This window comes from Pelodiscus sinensis, chromosome 2 (genome assembly GCF_049634645.1).
Source record: "Pelodiscus sinensis isolate JC-2024 chromosome 2, ASM4963464v1, whole genome shotgun sequence".
Taxonomy (NCBI): Eukaryota; Metazoa; Chordata; order Testudines; family Trionychidae; genus Pelodiscus; species Pelodiscus sinensis.
In genome coordinates this window covers 37,494,034-37,510,970 of record NC_134712.1, presented here as the reverse complement: position 1 = coordinate 37,510,970, position 16,937 = coordinate 37,494,034, and the positions used below count along the sequence as shown (strand labels likewise).

Genomic DNA, 16,937 nt, shown 5'->3' with positions numbered 1-16,937 from the left:
CAATCTAGCAGAGAAATGTATGTGCCTGGAAATACAGGCAGTCCCCGAGTTACGCGGATCCGACTTATGTCGGATCCACACTTACGAACGGGGCTTTCTCGCCCCAGAGCTCGCAGGCAGCGGGACCGCCCAGAGCGCAGCGGTCCCGCCACCTCGACCTCCGGGGTGAGAAAAGCTGCTCCGGGTGCCCCCGGTCTGCTGGGGACCGTCTGCAGCAGACCAGGGACACCTGAAGCAAAGCCGGGGAGGCGGAGGGGTCCCGCGCCTCTGAGGCTTTGCTCTGGCAAAGCTGGGGAGGCGCGGGACCCCGCCGCCGCTGCGGCTTTGCTCCCCGTGTTCCTGGTCTGCTGGGGGGGGGGGGGCGCAGCTAGTGCGCCCCCCCCCCAGCAGACCAGGCTTTTGTTGTGGACCCTGGGGTAGAGCAGCTGGGGTGCTGCCGGGTTGGTCCTACAGGGACCTACCTGGCAGCCCAGCTGTTCTGTCCCAGGCTTGAGATTCAACCGCTGTTGAAATTGATCAGTGGCTGATTCCAGGAAGCTGGGGGCAGAGCAATTCTGCCTCCAGCTTCCTGTAGTTAGTTTCAGCAGCAGTGGCTGAATCTGGAGCCAGTTCCGACTTACATACAAATTCAACTTAAAAACAAACCTATAGTCCCTATCTTGTACGTAACCCGGGGACTGCCTGTACTACAAACAATAATGTACAGCTTAGCTGTTCTAGTGAAGAGCTACAAAAGTTAATCTCAAGTTCCTTAAAAGCACAAAATATTCCTCTCTGAAATTAAAACAAAATTGATACAAATAAAGCTAATTTTTGCTAATAGGAAAGGACTGTTGGAGAGCTGCCTCATTTTTTAAAACTGCTTAAATACACAAATTTATCTTTGTTATTGAAGAGCCTTGATTTACTTGTATTCTCTGTATGGAAGAAAATTCGGTGCAGAGTAAAAAGCCAATTTAGAAATGAACTAGGAAAACAACACATTTTTAATCAATGGCAAAATGATAGGCATACTGTTTGTTGTTTTACCTTTCATGCAGAAAACACGTCAGTTGGTTTACATTTTATGCAGAAAGTACAATACTGTATGGGATTCATCCACATTCAGCTTCAATCAACTTGCATACTGGATTGGAAAACCTTACAATCCAGAAGCTTGGGAAAATTTTCTGGGCAAATAAAATGTCAGTTTTCCTACCTATTAGACACAGACAATGGGGAATTTAAGTGATATCAAGCACAGAAACACTAAGCTGACAGTCAGAAGCAAGGAGTGGGCAGAGTGGGAATGTAGTAAAGAGAACTGAGCTATCACACAACCCAACCTAAGGAGGGGAAACTGACCAAAGCAATGGAACTGAGCCACCCAGTCAGAGGCAAGATGGTGGAAATAGAAGAAGCTAAGCAGAGCAATCAAATCAAGTTGTCCATCACAGGGGAGAAAGACAAATAAGCCTTGCTGATGTCAGCAACACAAATAACACTCTGGAAAAAGAGGCTGAGGCCATGAAAAGGGCATGGATGAGCATGCCTGTGGCTGAACCTCACTTTGAATGCACTGTCTGTTAGTGGTTTGATTTGAGGCCGAGTTGTGTTCAGGCAACATGATTTTCTGCCACATTCAGGCAGTCGCTATCCTTGCTAGCCACAAAAGCAAGTTTCATTCTCCACTCAAGAACTTCAAGAACCTAGCGTAAATTAGCAGCAATATTTGCTCTGCTGCAGGATAAGGCTCTCAGCTATAAATCCCTCACACTTTTTAGCTGCTGGAGGGGGTCTTTGTGTCTCCATCAAACACTGGTTTTGAACCCTCCTCTCCAGTGAATAGCTCTAACATGGGACTCTGACAACATGGTTTGATGCAACAGAATATAACAAGCAACATTTCACAGGTTTCCAATAGCAGCAGTGAAACCTGACTAAATTCTGCTCAGTTTTAACTCTGGTGCTGCCTGGAGAAATTCTGAACAGCAGAGTGGCACTGCAACTGTCTGAGGTTCATAAAAACACCACCACTTTTATTTACATTGGGATTGTATTTAGAAGATTATCAACCACAAAGGCTAAAGATATAATTTTATTTTTAAATGAAAACTTAGACACTGCAGAAGCTGATAACATTAATATAGGAAAGCTTCCTGCTTACTGTGCATCAAACAGAAGTGAGTGGATTTTTCAAACTCTGCTTACACCTTAAAAATACTTTAAGGTATGTCTACACTTGCACCCTAGTCTGAACTAGGGATGCAAATGTAGGCGACCGAAATTGCTAATGAAGCGGGGATTTAAATATCCCGCGCTTTATTAGCATAATCTTGCCCGTGCACTTCTCTGATCGCCAGCTGATTTGAGCCAGGAAGTATGCTCCGGGCCATGTTAGTTCGAATCAAACCCCTTGGTTCGAACTAATGTTACTGCTCAAAAAATGAGGGTGCAAGTGTAGACATACCCTTAGTTACTGTGTGTAGAGTATAGCTTTTTATTGAAGCCACACATCTTGCACAAATCAGACAAATACAAATTTTCAAGATAGTTCATGATTGTTCATTAATCTCAAACTTTTCAGTTTTCATAATGTGCCAGCTTCACATTTGTCAACCACATATTAAATTAAAAACTCAGAATATTAAACAACAAACTTTTTAAACCATCTGATGAAATCCATATCAGGGTTGTCTAGTTTTAGTGCAGGTAGCTACTGTCATGTTCCAAATCAAGACTAAAGTGTATGAGAAATTTAAGATATCTTAGGGTACGTCTACACTACAACGTTAATTCGAACTAAGCTAATTCGAACTAACGGATCTAGACTAAAAAACTAGTTCGAATTAGCGTTTTGCTAATTCGAACTAGCATGTCCACACAGAGTGGACCCTGAACCAGGCTTAAGGATGGCCGGAAGCAGTGCCGGCAGGGCATCAGAGGACGACTTAGAGCGTGGAGCTGCTGCCTTAGGCTAGCTGAGGGCTGCACTTAAAGGGTCCCGACCCCCACCCCGGACACACAGTTCTCAGGGGTGCCCCGCTTGCAAAGCAGTCCTGGCTTGGATTGCCCTGAGAACCCACACTGGGCACATCACAGCACTCGGCCATTAGCCCGGCTGCACTTGCCGCAGGCTGCCATCTGGGGAGAGGGAGCAATCGGGGGGCTGCAGGAGAGGTTCCACCCCAAAAGCCCGCAGAGCCAGCCCAGTCCTCCCCATCGGGGGCGCGTACCCCATTCCTCCCTCACCTCCTTCCACTTACCCTTCCCTAGCCCCTTTTCTTGATGTACAAAATAAAGGACAATTGTGTTCAAAAATGGAATCTGTCTTTATTGAACAAAACTGGGGGAGACTGGGAAAAGGAGGTGGGAGAGGGGAAGAGAGAGGCTGGGAGAGGGGAGGGCAACTACAATGATCAGGGGTTGGGAACAGGTCCCATATGAAGAGAGGCTAAAGAGACTGGGACTTCTCAGCTTAGAAAAGAGGAGACGGAGGGGGGACAGGATAGAGGTCTCTAAAAGCAGGAGTTGGGTGGAGAGGGTGCATACAGGAAAGTTCTTCATTAGTTCCCATAAAGAAGGACTAGAGGACACCAAAGGAAAGGAATGGGTAGCAGGCTTCAAACTAATAACAGAAAGTTGTTCTTCACAAAGCAAAGAGTCAACCTGTGGAACTCCTTGCTGCAGGAGGCTGTGAAGGCTAGAACTACAACAGAGTTTAAAGGGACATGAGATCAAGTCATGGAGGTTGGGTCCATAGAATGGTATTAGCCAGGGGGGTAGGAGTGGTGTCCCTGCCCAAGGTTTGTGGAAGGCTGGAGAGGGATGGCACGAGACAAATGGCTTGGTCACTGTCTTCGGTCCATCCCCTCCAGGGTCCCTAGGGTTGGCCGCTGTCAGCAGACAGGCTACTGGGCTAGATGGACCTTTCGTCTGACCCAGTACGGCCTTTGTAAGCTCAGGGCTCAGGGTTGGGGGTCTCACTGGACCCCCTTGATTTTCATGCATACCTGCTCCTGGGTGGCCAAGCTGGCAGCTCTCTTGCCCTAGCCGGCCACCTTCCTGTGCCTAGTGCGGAGGTCGTGGACGAGGTCCACGATGTCCGCACTAGCCCAGGTGGGTGCCCGCCTCTTGCGGTCCCGGGCAAGCTCCCGGGAGCCGCCAGCCTGGTCCCGGGAAGAGGGGGAGGGCTGGGGGGGCATCGGGTGGCTGGCTCGAGCCGTGCCAGGTGCAGGGTCTGCTAGCTGGGTGCTGGCAGGCTTGCACCTGGCATGGGCACCGTAGCCAGCCCGTGCCCCTTTAAGGGCTCCGGGGCCGGGAGGGGGGCAGTAGAGTTTGCCTGGTGTTGGCCAGAGTGGCCACCAGGGAAAGCTGGGGAGGGCTAGCCTCCCACTAGTTTGAATTAAGGGTCTACACAGCCCTTAATTCGAACTAGTAAATTCGAACTAGGCTTAATCCTTGTGGAATGAGGATTACCTAGTTCGAACTAAGCGCTCCGTTAGTTCGAATTAAATTCGAACTAACGGAGCGCTAGTGTAGCGCCTATGAAAGTTAGTTCGAACTAATGTCCGTTAGTTCGAACTAACTTTGTAGTGTAGACATACCCTTAGAAACTTGTAATCCACTAGCAGTTTTTAAATTAGATAAAATATCCTTTCATTTATAGACTACTAATGCTGCTCTCTCATTACAAAGGATAAATTAAGGAATGCATTAATCAATCTTTAAGAGACAGAAGAACAATCATGAAGGAGCCTGTATATCAGCCTATAATAAAGGCAATTATTAAATAAGGAAAAAACCCACATCTTAAAGGAAATTATATTGAGAGTATTTCCTTACCGAACAGCAACTTCAAATGAGCATTCACTAAATGAACACTAAATATATAAAAATGCATTCAATGTACAAATTGTGATTGCCCTGAAACTATTTATGAAGTGATATAATGTACTATATTTAATACTTTAAAAATAATCTATTTGTTATGAAGCCCAGTATACCTGAAAGTATTTTGTCAAAGATCTCATTTTTTCAAATATTTTGTCCATGATTTAAAGATGCTAATTCCAATCTCTGACCAAGTTGGAAATATCACATTTACTTCATTCTGACCTTAATATTAACTCCTAGAAACTTCAGACCACATCTGATGAATTTACACGGTCACAAAGTGCATAATAATATTAGTTGATTTAATTAGTTCCTTCAAATTGTGTGGATGTTGCTCATTAGGGTAAAACACTAATAAGAATGGACTGAGCCTGGCATAACACAGACAGGTACAGTAGAAGCTTTCCTGACAGTTCTGTCAATTCACCTCATCACTTCCTATTTCTGTCTTGGTTCCTCTTCAGTAAATATTACCAATTATGCAGCATGCAGATGGGATTAGTATGAGGTCTGTAAATTCATAAATTACAATAAGACCCAGATCTCCACAATGCAGATCTCCCTCTGAACCCACCCATAATTAGTTTTCTAACTTAACTGTCATCTTTTGCAAGAACTATCTAGGATCTGATTAGCTGTCATCTTTCTAGACCTTAATCGCTGAAGGGAAGAAAACTATTAAATAAAACTAAGAAATATGAACTAGCATGAGACTGAAAATGATAGCCTAACTACACACACACTCTATTTTAAATTAGAGATGGGTCTGGCCTTGCCCAATCAGACACATATGAACTCCATTTACACACCTGAGCAAGAACTCATGGTATCCAGTTGGTGTGGCAGCCAGGATGACACAGGAAAAGAGTCCTGCATCTCTATTCAGTGTCCTAGAAACTGACATGTTGTCTCAAATAGAAACATGACACCAAGAAGTTTACTATTTAACATTAATATATACTAATAATATTAAGAATATTAGTGTATAACATCAGCCATTGAAAAACTCCCCCTGGAAATTATGAGGCAGATATTTTAACTTGGAAGATCAAATTAGGTCCAGTACAGGATAAGCTGATTCCCAGCTCGTGCCTGGTCCCCACTACCCCTTGTCCCTAGCAGAGAGAATGCTGGGGAAACCAGCTTTTAAACCAGCTCCCCCCCCAGCACTGGCTCCTGCTCCCCACCTTGCTGCTTCTGAGAGAGGCAGCGGGAGGGGGGGGGGAGAGGGAGGAAGGCAGAAGTGACTAGTCGAGGGACCAGTTGACTATCCGATAAGCTTATGCTTAGCGGATAAGTTGACTAGCTGCTTACATCCCTAGTCCTAGTGCTCATTCCTCAAAGAAAGGCTCAAACCCTTTTATATTCTGGGCTGGAGCTAATGAACTGACTTTAAAAGGAGCTGGCAAAAATAACTGTTCTCTGTTCAGTATTTGAAATTTGACAACAGGATGACTCAACAGAAGAGCCTTGCATTCATATGCTAGGTCCTAAAATTTGCCCCATTATCCTGGAATTGAGTTTGGTGCAGTACAGTGTTGTACAGGAGCACAAGGGAGTGACTGAAGGGTCCTTTAATCATCTCCCTCTCTTGCACACAGTTTAAGTAACTGTCTCAATGTGTGGAACATCAGAATTCTGTCATCATTCCTGAGTCTAATGAACTTAATAGCAAAATTTGTATTTGTTTCAGTGATGAAGTACAGGCAGTCCCTGGGTTACGTACAAGATAGGGACTGTAGGTTTGTTCTTAAGTTTGAATTTGTATGTAAGTCGGAACTGGTACATATTGTAGGGGAAACTCTAGCCAAACATTTCTCCAGAGCTCAGTTTTATTCTCCCACACCTCACTTCCCTCAGTCCTTTATTCTCAAGCTGAGGTGTCTGCTGAGAAAAGCCGCTCCGCGTCTCCCTGGTCTGCTGGGGGGAAGCAGCTAGTGCGGGGTTGCCTCACCCCGTTTGTAAGTAGGGATCCGATGTAAGTCGGATCCATGTGACCCGGGGACTGCCTGTACTGGGCCCTCATGTTAACAATTGGCCCTCATCCTTTCAGTTTGGATACCATCAAGAAGTACATGAGGGGGCATCCAAAGTAAGAAAAGAGAGTTACACACCCAGTGCAGTAATCAGAGTTTTTTTAGATATGTGTCCCCACGGTGTTCCACTCTGGGTGCTGGTTCATCCTCGCACCAGTGACCGGAGATTTTTTTAGCAGTGCCCTGCCGTGCACACTCCCTGGCACCTCCTAGTGCCATTGGTGTTTGTTAGGTGCGTGCGCAGCACGGCCCCTTCCATCCTTCTCTACTGTTGCCACTGGACCAAGCAGGCTCCAATGCAGGGGAAGGAGGGAGGGTAGTGGAGCACCCAGGGGCACGCACATCTCAGAGAACTCCCGTTACTGCACACGGTGAGTAATTCTCTTTTCTTCTTCGAGTGATGTCCCCATGGGTACTCCTCTCTGGGGGTATATCTACACTACCCTCCTAGTTCGAACTAGGAGGGTAATGTAGTCATACGGAGTTGCAAATGAAGCCCGGGATTTGAATTTCCCGGGCTTCGTTTGCATAAAGCCGGCCGGCGCCATTTTTAAATGCCGGCTAGGTCAGACCCCGTGCCGCGCGGCTACACGTGGCACGGACTAGCTAGTTCGGATTAGGCTTCCTATCCGAACTAGCTGTACGCCTCGTACAGTTTTGTAGGAAGCCTAGTCCGAACTAGCTAGTCCGTGCCGCGTGTAGCCGCGCGGCACGGGGTCCGACCTAGCCGGCATTTAAAAATGGTGCCGGCCGGCTTTATGCAAACGAAGCCCGGGAAATTCAAATCCCGGGCTTCATTTGCAACTCCGTATGACTACATTCCCCCCCCTAGTTCGAACTAGGGGGGTAGTGTAGACATACCCTGGGTGACTATAAAGTAGTAGTTGAATTGTGGAGGCGGGTTTGGAGCCCTGCCCCCGTAACTGAGGATAACACCACTTGTCCAATAGCCATAGATGACGCGATGGAAGTAATAAGTGCGTAGTGTTCTGCAAATGTGTGCTCAGATGACCAGATGGCTCCCTTGAAAATGTCCTCTAGAGGTACATTTTGGAGGAAAATGGTCGTGGAGGCCACAGCCCAGGTTGAGTGGGTGATGATAATGTCAGGTGGCTGTTTGTTGTGGATGGTATAACATGCGTGGAAACATGATGAGATTCAGTTGGAAATCCTCTGAGAGGAGACTGCTTGGTCCCTGGAAGGTTTGGTGAAGGATAGGAAGAGTCTGGGTGATTTTTTTCCATGATTTTGTTCGATCTATGTAGAACACGAGTGCTCTGAAGACATCGAGAGTATGCCATGCAGCTTGGGATGGATCAGCGTGTAACTTGGGGAACAACTCAGGTAAGTGTATGGGCTTGTTAATATGAAAGAGAGAAGGAACCTTCAGGAGGAATTTGGGGTGAGGTTGAAGGGTTACTCTGTCCTTAGTGAATATTGTATAAGAGGGTTCTGCCATTAATGCCGCAAGCTCCCCCACTCTCCTGCTGGAGGTTACGGCCACCAGAAAGGCAACTTTCATTGATAAGTATAACCATGAACAAGAGGCTAGAGGCTTGAAGGGCAGTTTAGTCAAATTCTTAAGGATGTGATTAAGGTCCCATATGGGGACTGGAGGCTGAACCAACAGAAAAATATTTTGCAGACCAGTAAAGAATTGTCTGGTGATTGGCTCTGAAAAGAAAGAGTTGCTGTCAGTGGTCCAGTGAAAGGCCGTTATTGCTGGTTGTAGAGGGGTACACTTACCGCCACAGCGCCACCTGCCGTCAGTTCTGGGAATTAGCTTTGCTGGCAGGTGGCGGGATCCTTTTCAGGACACTGCCCTCTGGCAGTGCCCACAACAGCCTCTATGCTTCCTCCCCTTCCGGGGGCTGGTTGGTTGTAGGTCAGGAGGCCTTCAGGAGGCAGTTCTTCCACCCTGGTACAGTGGGCAGCTAGTCCGCCATACGGCCCTACTATGCCTTAAAACAGTCCGAATCTGGGAGTTTATTCCCGGCCTTGTGTCAGGTCGGGCTGAGAGGCAATAGTTCAGGGGCCCAGCCTTGCTTCAGGTTCGGGCCACTGGGGAAGAAGTTCTCCGTATCCTCAAGTCTCTTAACTCACAGTTATGGGCAGGGAAACAGTTCTAGTCCTGGCCCCTTTAAAAGGTCCGGTCCAGATCCCGGCCGGGTGCCAAACCGCTGTACGGAAGCCCAGGCCTTCGGGCAGGGCAGAGCGACAACCAGTATGGAATCCAGGCCCTCAAGCACGGCGGGGTGGCAAAGCACAGGGTGCAAGCCCGGGCCCTGGCTCAGGGCGGGCAATAAATGGCGGCCAGGCCGATGCAAGGCGTGGCCGCAAACACACAAGTTTGTAGAAGCTCCTAGTGCAGGAGCAGGGCAGGTAGCGCACCTTCAGCAGAGGTAAGGGGGGAGACTGCCACCCAGTTAGTGGGTGGCAGGGGGCGCAGGCCCACCCACTCCACTGCGCCCCGGCCCAGGGGCCCTGAATGCAGCGGTGCAGCTGCTACTGGCTCAGCAGGGGCTCCAACCTGCAACTTGCTGGCCTAGGGCTGCTCTCAGCCCGTGCTACCCGCTGGGCCACTCCTCGTCTCCCCCTTCGCAGGTACCTGTTTCTTCAGCAGGCGAGGGAGCCGAGGTCAATGTCGTCCCAGCAGGGTCCGGGCGGCCCAATCCAGGCTTCAATGGGTTGGAACCCTGCAGCGTCCAGTGGGCTCATCAGGCCCCGGGGGACCTGAAGCAATTCGGGCAGGACCTTAGGGTCTCTGGGTGTCCACTGGCCTCAGAGCTTAAGCAGGACCTCTGTCTCAGGCAGGTCCTCAAATTCACCAGGCACCAGCAGAGCCCCGGGTTCCTCTGAGTCAGAGGGTAGCTCTACTGGCTGGCTTGGCCAGGCCTTAGCAGCCCTGGCAGGGCCGTCTTCCCTGGCTGCGTGGAAGGCAGCTGTGGGCAGCCCCAGCCAGGCCTCAGCCTCTAGGTCAGGGAGCTCGGGACAGGCCTCTGTCTCCCTCGGAGGCTGGGCCTTGACTGAGCTCTCAGCCAGGCTTTTTATAGTCCTAGCTCCGCCCCTTGCCTTCCGGTCAGGTGACTGGGCGGGGCTATACTGCACCCAAGATGGTTTCCGGAGGGGTATTTTCTCCCTTCCGGTAGTGGGGGGAGGTCTTTTTTTTTTACCATATTAAAAGTTAGGTCCGACTCCCTTAGTACCAACAGGCAGTCCAATATGATGGGGGGAGGGGTGATATCAGGAGGGATGGGATGACTGCGTTTGAGTCAGTCGGAGAATCTGGTCCACTTATAAAGGTAAGCTTTTTTGATCGACTTTCTCCTGCTGTTGATTAATATCTGTTTCACTCATTCTGAACAGATGTTTTCTGCATTCTAGAACCATTAAGGAGCCAGGCCTGGAGGTGCAGTTTGCATGCTTCGGGATGAAGAACTCTGCCGTGATGTTGAGTGAGAAAATGGTGTTGTGAGGGAAAGATGTACGGATCAACTATCGCCAATCTGTGAAGGTAAAGGAACCATGTTCGTCTCGACCAAGCTGGTGCGACAAGGATCCCACAGGCTCATTCTATTCTAATTTGTGTGATAAGCCCATGGAGCAAAGGGAGTGGTGGGAATGCGTAAAACAAAGTTGTGTCCCATTTGAGGGAGAAAACATCTCCCAGAGAACCCTTCCCTAGGGCTGCTTTGGAGCAATAAAGATGACATTTGCAAAAAGATCTATGTCTGGTTGCTCCAATGAAGGAAAATGTGTTTGAGGACTTGGGCATCTATCTCCCATTTGTGATGGTCATAAAAGATATGATTGTGAGTGTCCGCCATAACACTGAGTACCTCTAGGACATACATGGTTAGAGAGGTAATTTGGTATGCAAGGTACCAGATCCATAATTTGAGGGCTTCCGTACAGAGGGAGGGTGACTAGACCCTACCCTGTCAGTTGATATAATACATGCAAGTTGTATTGTCTGTCATGATACCAATTGTCTTGCGCACTATATGGTATAGGAAGTGGAAGCGTGCATAGCGCACTGCCCTGAGTTCTAGCAGATTGATATGGAGCTTTTGCTTGCTGAAGGACCATTTGCCTTGTACCGTGTGAGGTCCGAGATGAACTCCCCATCCCATAAGGGATGCATCTATTGTAATGGTGACTGTTGGGGTTGGCTGATGAAATGGTACACCCATCGGCACATTGTGTGGGTCCATCCACCATTCCAATGAACTGAGGATACATGGTGGGATAGTGACCACCTTGGAAACAGGGTCCCTGGAAGAGATGTAAAGTGTGGCTAACCAGGCCTGGAAACATCTCATGTGTAGTCTGGCCAGTTGAACCACATACGTGGTGGCAGCCATGTGACCCACAATCTTGAGGCATTCATGGACTATCATAGTGGAGCTCATGTGTGCCACCATTATGAGGTTGTGGAGATCTTTGAATCTGTGCATGAGTAGAGTTGCCCTGGCTGCGATGGTGTCAGTGTGTGCTCCTATAAACTCCAGAGTGCGTGGGTTACAGTATGGACTTTTGGTAGTTTATGTGAAAGCCAAGTTGGAGTAAAAGATCAGTGGTAGCATTGACCATGACTTGTGTTTCCTGGAAGGATATGCTTTTTATAAGGCAGTCATCCAGGTATGGGAATATTATGACTCCCTGATGACATAGGTATGTCATAACTTTTAGGAAAAAGTTCCTAACTGTCAGGATAGTCAAACACTGGAATAAATTGCCCAGGGAGGTTGTGGAATCTCCATCTCTGGAGGTATTTAAGAGTAGGTTAGATAAATGTCTATCAGGGATCGTCTAGATAGTATTTGATCCTGCCATGAGGGCGGGGACTGGACTCGATAACCTCTCGAGGTCCCTTCCAGTCCTAGTATTCTATGATTCTGTGAATAGCTAGTCTTGGAAAAACTCTGGGAGCTGCTGAGAGGCCGAAAGAAGAACTCAATATTGATAGTGGTGATTTCTATAAATTGTAGAAAGCACCTGTGGGCAGGATGTATCGTTATATGGAAATACGAGTCCTGAAGGTTGAAAGCCAAAAGCCAACTCCCTTGGTCTGGTGCTGGAATAACCATTGCTAGTGTTACCATCTTGAATTGTTGGTATGTGACATACTTGTTAAGTCTTCTTGAATCTAAAGTGGGTCTCCACAAGCCATTCTTCTTCTCGGTTAGGAAGTATGTTGAATAAAACCCTCTCCCTTGGAAAGCTGTTGGTACTGGCTCTATGTAGGTGAAGAACCTCCTGCTGGAGGAGGGTCTCATGACAGGGGTCCCTGAAGAGGGATGGGGAGGGAGGGCGGATAGGGGAATGGAGATGAAGGGGATGGAGTAACCTACTTTCATGAGCTCTAGCACCCATCTGTCTGATGTTATTTGTGCCCATTGATGTAAAAAGGGCTGGAGGTGATGGGTGAACTATAGCTGTCCAGTTGGTGGTGTAACAGTAGAGGGGACTTCTTTCTGGTTCCCGACCAAGCTTTCAAATTTGTTGCTTTGAGGGAGGTTGGGATGTTGAATGTTGTTTTTGGCACTGAGGTCTGTGGTGTTGGGATCTGTTGGAAGTCTTATTTTGTCTGTGGTCAGTGTACAGTTGTCTGGGCCTTTGGTAGGTGAAGGACTTCATTGTTTTGGTTACGCATAGAGTAGTTTTATTGAAGGGAAGGTCTTCAGGTTTCTGCTGGAGGTCTCTGGGTATTCCAGACGCCTGAAGACATGAAGCCCTTTGCATAATGACGGCTGATACTGTGACCTGGGCAGCTGTATAGGCCATATCCATGGCAGATTGTAATGCCGTGTGCATGGCCGGCTCAAGACATTCCTGTGCCCCGGGCAGCGGGCGTGCAATGCATGCATGGCTCCTCCCCTGGGCACACAGCGTTCGCACAGTCCTGCCCCCTGGTGCGCTGTGCACCTTACAGTTGTGATCAGGCGCGCGGCGCTAGATTGCAGCTCTAAGGAGTGTCGTGCAGCTGGGCACGCGGCGCCCCTTACAGCTGCCATCAGGTGCCCCTCATAGGTTGGCACCCCAGGCAGCTGCCTGGCCAGCCCCCCCCCCCCCTTAATCTGGCCCTGGTCATGTGGGAGATGATGTGCATCACATTGAGCAGTATCGGCCACTTATGCGCCGGGAGGAATTGTATAAGCTCCTGGAGTTTGGAATAATTGGAATATTCCTAATCAGCCAGTATGGCCATGTAGTTTGCTGCTCTGAGAATCAAGGTTGCAGAGGAACAGACCTCATATTGGCTTGTTTTGTCTTGTCCCTGACTGTGTCCACTGGTAAAGGATTTGAGGGAGGGTATGTGAAAAGAAAGTCCATACCCTTGGGGGTTATAAAGTATTTGTGGTTGACCCTTTTATTGGTGGGAGTAATAGATGCTGGGGCTTGCCAGATTTTATCAGCAGGGTCCATAATGGCTTCATCCACTGTGAGGGCAATGTGGGAGGATGTAGGGGGTTGCAGTGTGTGCAAGAGTCAGTATTGTTTTTCTTGTTCCTCTTGCAGGTCCCAATTTTGTGCCAGGGCTACTCTTTTAAAAAGCTTCTAGAATTGTTTGGAATCATCAGATGGAGGTGGGGATATAGGAATGATGGTGTCATCTGGTAAAGAGGAGAAGTTGTGCAGAGGGGACCTATCCTCTCTTTCTGATAAGGAATTGTCGAATTCCGATTGAAAGGGTTCTGAGGAATCTGGCACCATGGCTGAGGGTGTGGGTTGGCATGACTGAGGTGGTCTTCTTGCTGCTGATGAAGGAACAGAGTGATGGCCTCTATGAGATCAGTAGGACTCACAGAAATACCATTGTCCAGGGTAACAGGGCGATGGATACAGCCAGTATTGTGAGTACCAAAGCGGTGGTGGTGGCAGGTGAGAGTGTGTTGAGGGGCAAGACTCCCAACATGGGTAATGTTGAGTTGGACTGGAATGCTGTGATGAGAAGCGGCTGTGCAGTTCAGTGCCGGCTTCACTTGGAGACATGGATGGGACTGATGACCTTGGGGAATGGGTAGACTGCACCAAGAAGTCCGGGGATGATGGTGCCGACGAGCTGCGGGCTAAAGAGGGCATGCAGTGCCATGTCCGATCCTGTGGCAGTTTCAAGACTGAACGTAAGGTACTCAGTGCCACTGGTGCTGTCATGGATGGTGCCTTGGGTGGAGGCATTTCGATGCAAGGTCTCTTTGGTGACATATCCAGTGCTATCTTTGGCACCAATTTATGTTTAGCGGGTGCTGTGGGTTCTGATGGTGCCACCAGTACTGACTTGTTTATCTAGGCTCAGAATGAGCCCTCTTCTGTGATGCTGATGATTTAGGTGGTGCCGAGCCAGAGGTGCGTGGCGTATCACCTACGCTTATCCTTGATGAGCTCGGTGCTGGGGGTAGTGATCTTGCCAGGGAGACCCGGGTTTTCACTTTAGGCTTGCCAAAAGAGGTAGAGGGATGACTTTTGTCTATACCTTTTGGCTTGTCTGATGCTTTGGCCCTAGGAGATGAGTAATCCCGTGGAGGCTGAAGATATTTCTCATATGAATATGTTTTCAGCCTATTGGCACAGTGGCATCATGCTCTAGCCGTGAGGTTCAAGTACTGTGCGCACTTCTGCGTCAGATGGCCCTCTCCCAGACACTTTATATACGAGGTGTGTCAGTCAGAAACGGGCATAGCCTCACCACAGGATTCACACCATTTAAAGCATAGGGATCCAGGCATGAAGAAAAATGAGGTTGGGGGTGAACAGTGAAGAAAAAAAAAAACATTTTCTTTTTTTAAGGTAGAGTGTTGAGAGGGATTCAAAACTTGGAAAGGACAGTAAAATTGAGGAGAATTAACATTGTTGTTTTTTGTGAAAAAGAGGTGAGAGAACGGAGCTCTGTCTGCTGCTAAGGACTGCAGAGAAAGACACCAACAGCACAAGGAGGTGCCAGAGCGCATGAGCAGCAGGGCTCTACTAGAAAAATGTCTAGTTGCCAGTGTGAGGACGCACCAACACCCAGAGTGGAGCACCCATGGGGACATCACTCAAAGAAGAACATATTAATTAATTAATTCATTCATACAAACACAAACAAACAAACAAACTTCTCCTCCCCTGACTTAGTACAGTTGGCCTTCTAGGCTGAAATTTTCAAAAGAGCCATTGAAATGTAATGGGGTTTGCATGTCAAACTCTCTCAGACTTCTTTGAAAATTCCAACCCACGTATTTCTATAAAATACAAAAATAATTATCTTCCACTTTGTGATAAAATCAAATAAGCATGCTAAAGCATATTTCAGCGAATTCTTAGTGGAAATTACTTTTTAAAATTCACTCATCTTAAAATACAGAGTTTGTAGATGTCACTGGCTTCTTCTGTGCAGCCATCCCCCATCCTCTCATGAGGATACAACACCCAACAGTTCAAAATGTTAGAGACAAAGGTAAGGGAAATTCTCTTTCTGCTGCTAGGGTTGCCAGGTGTCTGGTACTGGCCTGTACAGTCCGGTATTTACGGCCTCTGTCCGGTAAAAATAAAACAGAAAATGCCACACATGTAAAATGTCCGGTATTTTTTGTTTTTCTTGGACAGAAGGCTACTTGGGACATTTTTCCACTGCTGCGCATGGCAGGGAGCATGGGGATTTAAAGGTGCAGTGACTGGGTTTTTTTGCTCAACAACTTTGGTCTCCCAGTTTTTTTATTGCTCAACCGATTTTTTTTCTGCCATGTTTGGTATTTTTTGTGAAAGTATCTGGCAACCCTATCTGCTGCACCTCATTTTACAACACTACATAATCATTTTGTAAAGATTTCATTCTCCTATATACTATCAAATAAAAATATTGAGCATTTTACATGAATTGCATTGCTGTAAAACTCAGGATATTAGAATACTCCAGAATAAACTTATTTTAGCAACAGACTGTAGCATATTCAGTTGTGGGAAGACGTTGGCATCATCAGTAGAGCCCATGCTAACGGATCATGCTAAGTGCAAATTATGACCTCAAGACCTACAAAAGAAACAGCTTTAAAAGTATTTTTAAATTACCATTGTGATCATACTATATATTAAAGACCCATTTATTTTGGGCAGCCAGCACAACATTTTAAAAAAATCATCTCCTAATTTTGAATGCCTAAACCTGAGATAACTTGGGTCTGATTTTCAGAAGTGCAACATTCCTGCAGTTCCCAGTGAATTCAACCACACTACCCTATGTACCCATTTCCTAAATATCTCACCCACCCTATCTCACAGTCCAGATGTCAAAACCAACAGTGTGAAATATATTTTGGAGGCTTGAATTAAAATAATTTTGCAGCTCACTATTATCTTTCAAAGTGCTATGGGAACCCTGATAATTACAATAAACTCTAATTTACCAACATGATGGTACTTTATAAGAAAATGCTTGCTAGAAGGCCAAATACTTTACTATAACCCCCTCATTAGAAAAGTGGATAATCAGTGTAGTAATTTAATAGATTTCATCTCCCCTCCTTATTTTTGAAATTGTAGCCTCATGTATTTTCATTGTCCAGAGCATTAACTGGAGGTATTTGTATTATAAAATCATACTGTAATTTAAACAAACTTAATTACATTAATTTGTTAACTTATGTTGTTCATTAATGTAGTATCATTCAACAGTTTGAAAGTAGGAACATAGTCTGAAAATGTGGTATTTATTGTCACTATAGCAACCAAAGGAGTCTGCATAAGGAAATAGCAAGCAATAAGAGGTGAAACACCATAGAAACCGAATGAAAATAGAATGAGCTGTGTCAGAAGTTACTAAACCTGCAGCAACATTTTTGGAAAAAGTAAGTTAATGGATAGAGTTACAATTCAGACAAACAAGAGAAAAAAGATACATTTTACAGAGAATCAATGAATTATCAATTTCTCAGATTGATAGTTCTTCCGTTCCTAATCAAATAATCTCCTTGTGGCAAATAACAGCAATTGATTACAGGGAAAATGAATACTGTACAATTCCAATTATCCAATTTCCCTTTAATA

The 16,937-nt window shown here is 46.8% G+C and overlaps 1 protein-coding gene across 4 annotated transcripts in view; it reads right to left on the bottom strand.

Annotated features, from left to right (window-relative positions):
* The window catches only part of STK3 (serine/threonine kinase 3), a 318,957-nt gene that overhangs the window by 27,871 nt on the left and 274,149 nt on the right, over positions 1–16,937 (bottom strand). The gene's annotated exons all lie outside the window — the stretch shown is intronic.